Source organism: Corapipo altera, unplaced genomic scaffold (assembly GCF_003945725.1).
Source record: "Corapipo altera isolate COAL_440 unplaced genomic scaffold, ASM394572v1 310, whole genome shotgun sequence".
NCBI classification, from domain to species: domain Eukaryota; kingdom Metazoa; phylum Chordata; class Aves; order Passeriformes; family Pipridae; genus Corapipo; species Corapipo altera.
In genome coordinates, this window is record NW_020885096.1 from 160,534 (window position 1) to 171,828 (window position 11,295).

General features: G+C 43.9%; 1 protein-coding gene across 1 annotated transcript in view; it reads left to right on the forward strand.

The window, feature by feature from the left end:
* Positions 1 to 11,295, forward strand: part of SMARCD3 (SWI/SNF related, matrix associated, actin dependent regulator of chromatin, subfamily d, member 3) — a 67,160-nt gene that overhangs the window by 7,049 nt on the left and 48,816 nt on the right. The window lies entirely within an intron of this gene.

Below are 11,295 nucleotides of genomic sequence, written 5' to 3' on the forward strand. Positions count from 1 at the left end.
TGCTGACCCCAGCTGTATGGACCTGCAGTGGCCGTGCTGAGCCTGGCCATGCTGAGCTGTAGTGACCGTGCTGACCCCGGGTGCACAGAGCTGCTCCCACGCTGACAGCAAAGCTCGGGAACACAGCGGGAATCTGCCACGTGCTGCTGTCCGGCACTGCCACCCTGAGGCCTCCAGCGTACAGAGCCCGCCTTTACAGACGTGTTCACGTTAAAACTAGTGGAGAAGATGGGGGAGAGATGGACCCTGGCTTTGCCAACCAGCTTGTCTCGAAGCACAGGTCTAGACCACAGGAAACCCAAGGAGAGGAAGGAATCAGTTTTACTGCATGTTAGATCAGTGAGAGTGAATTGGAAGAGCTACAGAACAGGAGAAAAGATTTGCAGGCATACAGAGGTGTGTAGGTTGGCAATGTCATTTTAAACGTTGATATCAAACCTAGATATTAGAAATAATCTGACGTATTATAGCAAAATGTGTAAAACATTTTCTGAAAAATACGAATGGGAGGATGATTGATGTGTATAACTGGGGGAGGTGATTATGACTGTATAAAGCTCCTTATGATCTTAAAGATGCTGAAATGATTTGGGCACAGTGTTCACCAGTCTCTAAAAGCAGTGGCTGTCTCCTTGGCAACAGGAGGGCATGTGTCTGTTCCCATGGCAATGGACCAAGGCTGCTCAGGGAGGCTGTGCAGAGCTCAGCAGCAAAGGCTCCCAGCTCTTTGTAGTTCATACCTGGAGCAGAGGCTGTTGGCACATTCACGTGCTGTGATCCTGCATCTGAAAAGGAGTGAGCTGCAATAATGTGGTACTGTTCCTGCTCCCTATGTAAAACAGATTGTGTTGTTCCATCTGAGGAGTTCCTAACTGAGTCCCTAATTGCCAGCATTAAAGATTTCTTTGCAGCCCTCCATAAGAAAAGCTGGACTTTTGTTATCCAGAGAGGCATCAGAGAGTGTCTGATACTGATTCTTTCAAAGGAGTGGACAGACAAATCTGAAAAACAGGAAAAAAAGTAAATGCAGGGTGTCTGCGTCTCAGCAATCCTTTCTGGTGTCTGAAAGGAGAAAAGGAGAACTGTGCAGAGGCACTGACAGGTCTACCTGCACAAGATCCACCACATAAGAACTGCTAGTACAGTGAAAAAATTATGTGTAATAGGCACCACTTCTAACCCCCCCGATGCTCTTCTAAGGGAGCAAATTTATATTTAGCAGGGACCAGAAGTATGATGCAAACATGGTTTGATGTTTTTATCTTTTTTAAATATGAGGCGTGGGATGCAGAAGCACTATGGGAACAATGATCATTTCAAAGAGATGAACTGGGAAAATTATTTTAGAAGTAGCATTTTGCATGTGTTTCTATGCATTTCCTATAGGTATTACTAAGCAGTGTTTGTTTTAATTTTTTTTTCATCAACGGCCTGCTTTTCATTCCAGTAGCTTCTTCCTAGTCCTGCATTAAAGGATAGCAAAATAGAAATATATTTACCTTCATTATGCTACTGTTTTGCCCCCTGATACCTACCTGTTAAGGTAAAAAGGATTTTCAGTTGCTGTTCCTGAACTGGCATATATGCTTCCAGGTAAGGGCATTCTAGGTGTTTTATCTTTGCCTCGTCTCTGCTCCAGTCTTGAGGCTGCAGTTCCTCCCGTGAATCAACTGCATGTTCACTGGGCAAGCTGACTGAATTTCTCCTAATGCTTAAATCTTTCCTGAGAGGAATCATAAAATCATAGAATGGTTGAAGTTAAGAGGGACCTCTGGAAACAGTGTGGTCCAGCCTTCTTCCTCTGAGCTGGATCAGCATGAACAACTTGCTGAGTATCAAGTTCAGTGAACTTTTGAATATCTGCAGGGATTGAATGAAGTTAGTCTCTGGGCCACCTTTTTTAAGTAAAAACCTGTCCAGCTGGTTTAAACATTCCCTAATCTTGTCTTCCTTCACCTAGGGCAAGTCTTCCTTGCTCCAGACTTTCTTAGTTGTCTCAGAAGCCTGGGATTTTTGATGGCAAATCTTGCCAGTAAAGAAAGAGGCAAAGAAGGGATTCAGTACTTCAGCCTCTTCTGTGTTTGTTCTCAGCAAGTCCCCTCCCAAGTAAGCCCACATTCTTCCATGTCTGTCTTTTACTGCTGCGATATTTGTAAATGCTTTTCTGCCTGCCCTTCCTGTTCCTCACCAGATTCAGCTCCAGGTGGGCTTTTGTTATCCTAATTGCATCCCTGCATGCTTGGACAGTGTATTCATCCTGAGTCACCTGTCCCTGTTTTGGCCTCTTGTAATGCTTGAGCTCAGTCAGGAGCTCCTTGTTCATGCATGCAGGCCTCCTGCTGCTTTTGGTTATTTTCCTGCCTGTGGGGTGAAGCAGTCTAGAATTTGGAGGAGGTGATCTTTGGAAATCAACTAGATCTCCTGGAACCCTCTTCTTTCCAAGGCCATAACTCAAAGTCAGATCCCTGAATAGGTCAAAGTCTGCTCTCCAAATGTCTAGGGCTGTGATCCTGTTTTCTACCCTGCTTCCTCCTCTTGTGTTCTTGAAATGCTCCATCTCGTGGTCCAACCAAGGCTGCTCTGGACCCTCACATTCCTGACCAGTTCTTGCATGTCCAGCAGGCCACCTGTCCTTGTCTGCTCTTCAGTCATCTTCAGTGTGTCCCAGAAGCCTCAGGGATTGCTTGTGCCTCACTCTGTTATCCCCGCAGCAGATACTGGAGTGGCTGAAGTCTCCCATGAGGACCACAGACGAAAGATTGTGAACTTGGGGATTTTTCCTGCTGTCTGTGGTCTCACTACTTCATCTGCAGCAGGTGGTCCAGAGCAGACACCCACCACAGCATACGTGTTAGTCTGCCTCCTAACTCTGGCCCTACCTCTGGCCCTGAGCTCTCAGCTGATTCTCTGTCCATGCCAAGGTGGAGCTCACTCGGCTGAAGGGTGGCTCCCCCTCCTCGCCCCCAGCCTGCCCTTCCTAGAAAGTCTTGTCTTCAGCCATCACAGCACTCCTGTCCTGTGCTGTGATTTTAGTCACCTTGGAATTCAGTGCATGTTCAGGATGGAAAGGGGTCAGAGAGAGCATCAGTGACAGTGTGTGGATGACTGGAAGCTTCCTGTGAGGAGGGAGAGGTGGGCTGTCACTCTGGGAGCAGACATTGTACTGTTGTTGTAGGAATCAACAGAACACATCACAGCTTCACCAGTCTGAAGAGAGGGAGTGAGGGCTTTCTGTCCTCCAGCGAGAGGGAAATGACAGAAAGAGCATTTGACTGCTTCCTGCTCTCTCACGTGCTTTGTTGCAGGGAGGATCCTGACCATTTTTATTCTGGGAGACTGCAACAGGATCAGGAGCTGAAATACTAAGTATTTGAGCTATATGTCATCCATTCTTTACCAGCTCCCAGACAAAACACTCATTTTCTGGGTGTTCTTCAGGGTTTTGTCTTGTTTGAAATGTCAGAGAACTGTGTCCTGCAGGCAGGCAAGAGGGTTCACAGCACTGGTCTTTTGGTAGACAAATGGAGTTGAAGTATAAGGGGAGATCAATGCTAAGCCTTAAAATAAGGCCATAACAAGAGGTGTAGGTCTGCAACTGATTTTTTATTAAATTAATTCTCATGGGGAATTGTGACTATTGACTCTTTGGACAAGACAAGGCATCCTGGAGTTGAGTGGCATGAGAAGTGTGTGGCAAAGCAGGTGCAGGGCATGGTAAAATCAGCAAATGCATCAGGCAGAGTGATACAGAATTGGGCCTTTTTAGTCCTGTTATTGGCATTTAGACAGTTTCAGAGCAAATTTTTGCCAGTGGCATTCCAGGTGAATTTAAATCAGAGTGAAAAAAGTATTTGCCAAGTTCAGAAAAGACAGAATTGCAGTGGTGTGATATGCAATGGCAGGAGCTTGAACTGGGGAAAGGAAGGATTGACTCAAATAGAAGGAGGTGGAGAAACTGAAAATTAAAAAAGGAGTAAGTGTTAAGAAAAAATCAGCCAAGAGGAATTGTTGGTAAAGATTGGATGCAGTAAGAATCAGTTACATGATAGACAAAAGAAGTTTTTCTGAAGAACAGAAATACAACAAGCTTTTTTTTGTGTTGAATATTTCTTGGGCAAGATTCTGCTCCCTGTATTTCTTATGGTTGGAATAATAGTGATTAAGCTTCCATTACAGAAACTTTTCACTAATTTTTTAAGTTTGTTTTGTGCTTGTTTAGATTAGGTGAATACCCTAGTGGAAATTAATGTTCAAGATCTTAACTAAAGGAATTTAAAGAAATATTTTTTTTTAATTTTCATGGTATCTCAGACTTTTAACTAATAATTTAGAAAGCCTTTCTCTATATAACCCTAGCAGAGATTTATGTGCTATTATTTGGCATCATATTTATAACTAACACTCAGTGTTGCTGTATCATATGTCCATGTACCAGCTTGGCTGTGGCACTGGAGCACTAGAGAATCTCTTTGAAGAAGGAACCATAGTTATTTCCCAAGAGAGAACAGGGTACTCAAAATCCCCCACAAGTGTGTTGTTTCTATGGTTTCAAGTTGCAGGCTGGGTGTAAATTGATCAGAAAACAGGTGCCAAGGATGGGGTGCACAGGGTAGGAATTTGGTGGCTATTCCAAACAAGTGTAGCCAGACAGCTGCCGTGCCAAGTCCCTGCCTGTCGGGATGACTGGTGCTCTCTGTTCCACTGGGCTCCTTCTATTTCCATCTGTTAACTTCATCTGAGAGCTCTAAAGGTCAGAGACTACACTGTTCTTAGCTGTACCTCCTCATACTCTCAGGCATCAGAAGCTACTGAATTCCAAGAATGGGAGGAATTGTGACATGTGGCAGAGGATGTGACATAAGGTAGAACACACCCCCCTTCTCCCTCTGACAGTTCATGGCCACGCGCAAACAAGCCCTTCTGCTGTGCAAGTTCTCCACCCTAAACTTTTGTTTTGAAAAGCACTGAATGCCATAATGATTCAGCTTATGTTTCTTCTGCCTGTGTTTCTTCTACACGTGTTTTGAAGCTGATTTAACAAGTAACTTGTTCCCCCACTCATGCGCCCTGTCATTCCAACGTGCTGTTTCCTGGGGTCACACACAGTGTGTGTGTTGCTGTGACCCCATTGCTGAGGGCAGGCTGTTGCTCTGAGCTGGGAGCTGCCAGCCCACTGTGCCTGCATTCTGGTGAGGGAGACAGCAGACAAACTGCTGTGCTGTGCTGGAGCCAGACGGTTCCACTGCTGCCAAACTCTGTCGCTCAGAAGGAGCCTCAGTCGAAAGCCCAGCTGGAGCCCAAGCGCCGTGATTGTGTCTTGGTGCCACAAACTGCTGTGCTCTGTATTTATGTACGGGTTGAATGGACTCTGAAAAGATTAGCAAACCATCCTACCTGCTCAACAGACATAGTGCAGTTCTTCTACCTCAGGATTTATCTTCCACCACCAGCTTGAGTTTTTCCAGCTTAAATCTCCTGTCTAACATTTTAGGCCCAGTCGAGGGGGTTTTTTATCCTCTGTCTTGGCTGGCTGTGAAACTTCTCCAAAATCTTCTTGTGAGGATTTAATCTGCATGTCTTTTACTTCCATCTCTTAGATCTTTGAAGACAGTAAAACAATCTGTGTGTAACAATCAGTTGGAGTCCTTAGTAGCCACTTTCCTTCCACTCGTTTTTATTATTTTTTTATAACCTTTCAGTAATGTTACATACAAATTACATACAAATTATGTTCCTATTAAGAATTTCAGGCATATGATGATGTTTTACTATATTGCCTTTAAATCACATTTGCCATTTCCCAGTGGCTGCAATTTCCAAAGCCATTGATGTTTGCTGTAATCAGGTACCATTTGAGATTGACTTTTTTGGAGTAACCTGTTTGTAATTGTTGCAATTATTCTGCCAAATAAAATAATTTAAAAAGACATTTGTGCTTGTCTGGCAATGCAGTTTTTTTATGATTACTACTATTCCTTGCTCTTAATTCCACCATGCTCTAAGGCTGATGTGGTTGTATTCCCCCATTAATTGTTCCACCAGTGCAGTTGAAGTGTGAGCTAGATTTATGAGACAGTCCATGCCAAGATTGCTCTGTTTTCCTTCTTTGGTTCTGTGCTTTCTCCAGCCTCCTAGTGCTCAGTTCTTATGCAGCTTTGCATATTAATACATCCTTCAGTCTATATTTACTTACTATTGATTTGCTTAAACTATAGACACTTTTCAAATTATTTTCAGTGAGAATGGGACATAATTCCTAACATTACTAATATTAATCAAAACGGACTTTAAATTTGTTTTTCCTGACAAACAGGCAGTCCTGTAGGTTTTCTTAAAATACAGAAGGACAAGAGTACTAAAGGCAGTTGCATTTACTTGATCCTAAGTCCATGCAAGGCTAAAGAATGATTTTTAAAAGAGAAAATAACTGAGCACAAGGAGCATGTGCATGAAGAAGCATCCTAAGTTTATTAACCTACTCTTTCTTAGATAACTAATTTTCTACACAAAGGAATTAATGTCTTAGTTATCTAGACTTGGGTGAAGCCTTTGATACAGTGCTATCTGAAAATCTGGCTGAGACTCAGAAGAGAGGTAATAGCAGAACTGCAGCATAGGTATGGAGCTCAGTAAAGAAGGCACAAAAGACATTGCAGTTTCTTCAGGATCTGCCTTGGAATTGATGTAATTTAATATTTTCAGTAATGCCCACAACACAAAAATAGGCAATCTAATAACTAAATTTGCTGATGATGCAAAATAGATAGGTATAGTTACATGGGGAGAACCACTTGACTCTCAACTGCACAAACAGAAAGCAGCTGGTATCTGGTGGTTGGGGTCCTGTCCCAGGAGTCAGCACTGTACACAAGATGTGGTCTAATGGCAGTGATTAGGAAGGAAGAACAGCCCAGTACATCAGTCCATGTGCAGGAGAATGCGAGGTTGTCACTGCCGGGGTGCTGTGGAAGGCAGCTGTGGGCCTAGAGAGGTTTGGAAGATTTCTGCTGGTGAGAGAACTGTTAATGCCACACAAGGATGTGGCCTGGAGATTGGAGGTGCAGTTCTGTCTGCTCTCATTCTAGCCAGGTTAACTGGGACTGACAGGAAAAAGGCTGATGGAACGATGAGAAATGGGCACTCAATTTTAAGAGAACAAATAACAGTTTCACTTGTTTAGTCTGACAAAAGGAGGAGTCGAGTGTGGGTGTGACTGCTGTGTAGAAATGCTTCAAAGCATAAACATCAGACAAAAAATTAACCATTAAGGATAACGTTGGTAAAATAATAAATGGAAATAGAAGAATTCATAGCAGCTGTCCCCTATGAATTTAAAGTGCTGTGCAATAAATTTATGTCAGAAAGGGTTATATGTGACATGGTTACTATTGATTATACATAGAATCAGAGAATCCTAGAATGGTTTGGTTTGGAAGGGACCTTAAAGACCATCCAGCAGATCAGGTTGCTCCAAGCCTTGTCCAGCCAAGATTTGAATACTTCCAGGGATAGGGCAGCCACAGCTTTTCTGGGCAGCCTGTGCCAGGGGATCACCACCCTCACAGGGAAGAACCAGCAGTTCCCAGTTGCTGACCCAGTGGTTCCCTCAGCTGTTCCCTGTCAGTGAATGACAGCAGTTGAATCCTTTATGATGCTCTTACAAACATACCCCAAGGTCATCAAATACAGGGAAGATACTTTTTGGACTAGGGACAGTTAGTTTGGAGGTAGTTGTTGATAGGCATTTTCTCTGCTCCACCAGGATTTCCCACCAAGAATTCCTCTATTTCCTTCACTTTTGAAAAACTGAAATCCATACTGCCAACTCTTCTCCTTCCAGGACCAAAGTCTTCCTACTAACCTCTCACACTCAGCTCTGCCCTGCCCTAGGTCAGCAGATGGGCACTGTGGCCTTGCCTGCAGAGCTCTGGTTCTTTGCTCAGGTGTGTGAACTGTGCATAGCTGTCCCTGCACAGGCTGTGTAAAGGAGGTTTGTTGAGCAGGGAAAAGTGGAGGGAAAGGAAATAGGGCTGGACAGCTTACCATGAGGTCATGCAGAATTGTACAGTTGGCTAAAACACAAGTATGATTGATGACATGATAATTCTGATGACTCATTATTTTGCATCCTACAATATTATCTATATATTTCCATCTTCTGGTATCCCTGCTGTTGCCTTTGATTACTTTTAAAATGGTCAGGAGGTAAATTTGTCATTATCTCTCTACCTCTGCAGCATAATGTTTGGAACCTCTGGAGACTGAGACAAACAGTTTTCTTTGCCCTCACTTATTCATTTTTTTGCCTTTATTTCAAGTCTTCTTTCCTTCTTGATGTGTACTGCAAATTGCTTGTGTTATTTCTTCATTGCAGATAAGATTTTAGAAACAGTGGAAAGGACTAACACAGAAAGAAGGGTCTGTGGGACAGTGATGCAAGATCTGGGAGTCCAGGAGAGAGGAAAAAGCCTCAGTATAAAAGCTGTATGGCACTTGGGAATCCCCAAAGGATAATTGGTAGCACTCTGCATATGCGTATTGCTCATTCTTACATTGCCATTACAATCAGATGTGTACTTTTTCCCCCCCCAAAAATGTAAGGGACGCTTTTTGATCAGTTTAGATTTTTTGCATGAGATCTGTGAAATCTGTCTAGGGAAACTACTCTGCATAGAAAAAAAAGGCTTATCTTTGTCTTATGCAATTCCATACAGTTTCCATCTGGTCCTTTGTCCTGCCCCAAGTCAGAATTTACACCACCTACATTACTCTGGACAGATGCTAGTCTAACCCGTTCTTGAAAGATCTTTGGCAATGGAGATTCCCATCCTTGCTGGACAAACTATCCCAGAACATCTCTAGTGTCACTGTTGTGCTGTTCCTTAATATTGAACATAAATCTCCCTGGGAGAAATTTTAATTCATTATTTCCCGTACTGGGTGTATGGGGAGCAGCTCTTCCCTGTATTTGCAGCACCCTTTTGGATACCTAACGACTGTTGTTTTCTCTTTATTTTTTGGGCCTAGCAGTTCTTGTCACTTACTGTTCTCCCCTGAACCATGCTGCTGTCTCCCACATTTCCTCTAATGCACAGAGATGCAAGTGCAAAGGCTCGTCTGGTTGGGACACTGACAATTAATACCACAACAGGATTGCTTTGGAAGAGTTCCTCTGCAATTCTGGCAAAATTTAATTTGCAGCCTCAGGGAAGTGTTGAGCTGGGACAGCTTGTGCCCTAGAGAGCTCAAGGGATGCAGGGAAGGAGGAGAGACAAAATGAGGAGAAAAAGAAGAATCTAGAGTATCGTTGACACTGCTTAATGCTGCCACCAAGGGGATGAGAGCAGTGGGGCAGCATTCCTGCAATTCCTGCTCTTCTGTGGGCTTATCTGCTTATTTTGTGTCATTGTCGTATTGATAACTCACATTTAGTTTATGATCTATTATATCCACAGATATTTCTTCGGAAAAAAACCTCTTCAGCCAATTTTTCCCCATCTTCTGTTTAGACAGTTGTTGATTTCTATTCTGATGTGCAACCTTGCACTGTTTCTGATTGAACTGTGGTTTGAAAAAACAGGACATATCTCCAGGTTCTCAGGATTTTAATTTAAATAATCTCTTGTAGCAAACCTGTAACCCTTCCAAACCGTATGTTGCTAGGAAATTTAATAAGCATGTTCTCTAGTTGATTATCTGTACTGTTCATGAGCATATTGAGTAATTTCGAACTCAGGAATAAGTGGTCATTTCTTTAGACTAAGCAGAGCCTCAATCTTCGGATATTTTCTGTCCGGTTTCAGCATGTTTTCTGTGCCATATTGCATCAATTCCAAAACTGTTGGGAATATTTTAAGTTTCAGTGAACAGAGCGCTGCTGACTTTAATGAAAACTGGATGAGGGAAACCATGCCTGCTTAAGGAAACCAGCACCTTCATGTACTTCTGTAACTACCCACAGATCAAAAAATTGCAAACAGCTGCAAGTCTGTGTCCCTAAAACAACAACTTGGTTCTTCTCTTTTCTAACCTGACCATTGTAGTTTAACAGCCTGAAAAGCCTTAATAACAGCACAGAAGTAAAACCAAAGCACACACACCCAGGAGACCAGGTGGGGCCCCAGGAGGTACTGAGGAAGGATGTCAGCCTTTCTCTGAAATCAGACAGGCTGGGAACATGGCATGAAGTGAGCTGGTAGTGATCAGCTGGTAGTGACCTGCTGGTAGTGACCAGCTGGTGGCATGAACTGACCCCAGTGCTTGCTCAGCCTCCAAGAACCAGTGGAGGAACGTGAGCCTTGTAGGGAGCCCCATGGCACGGAGATCTTCCAGGCCAGAGATGGCTGGGAGCTGCCAGGATACTTGCAGCAGTTGGGGAAGACTTGGGTTGAACCATGAACTTTTTTAAAGAACACTGACAATTATTTCCTACAGTTGTATGAAAAAAAAATGTTGGGAAAATAGGAAAACATTTTGAAATTAAATTATATGCTGTTTCTCTTAACATGGGAGAAGACATTCTTGCACTGTAACCTTTACCCATTTGTGCAAATGCCTGGCACAGTAGTTTTCCCGGACACTATTGTGGAGGGTGGAAAAATCACAGGAAATGGGTTTCATTCTCAGCTAGGTGATGTTGGGCAAGTCACTTCCATCCATTTTTGTACCTTATTTTCCATTTGCAAAACAAAAGAGCTGTTTCTACTGATTTATTTTCTAAAGTACTTGGAAAACTAAAATCATACTAAGTTAGAGCTGAGTTTTTATTACTACATGATTTTTTTTTTTTTACTTTTACGCAGTCTATGGCTAAAGCAAGTCGTTTTATTTTAATGTCTGGCCTTGGAATTTGACGCTCCAAGACTGTGTTTATTCGATGCCTGTTAAGAACAACCAGGTAGATTACAATACATGTTGTATGGTCGGTGTTCAGCTGAGATTCGTAGCAGATGTCCTCCTGCTCCAGGAAGCAATCAGTGCCTGTCGCCGGAGATGGGGCAGCTGCGGCTCATTGTTGTATCTAGTGCTGAGGAGAAAAATAAGAAAAACCCGCAGCCGAGCGCACGCCCCGGCGGGGGGACAAAGGGCCGGGGCTCCGCGCCTTCGTCCGTCCCGGGAACCGCCCAACCCCGCCCTGTCCTGCACGGCCACGGCCCGAGCTCCTTCTCCGGCGGCGGCGCGGCCCCAGCCCCGCTCCCGGCCCCGACACGGCCCCGCCGGGCGGTGCTGAGGGTTAAGGCGCCGAAGGGGTTAAGCCGCTCCCGCCCGCGCGTCCCCGCCGGCCTGCGCTGACCT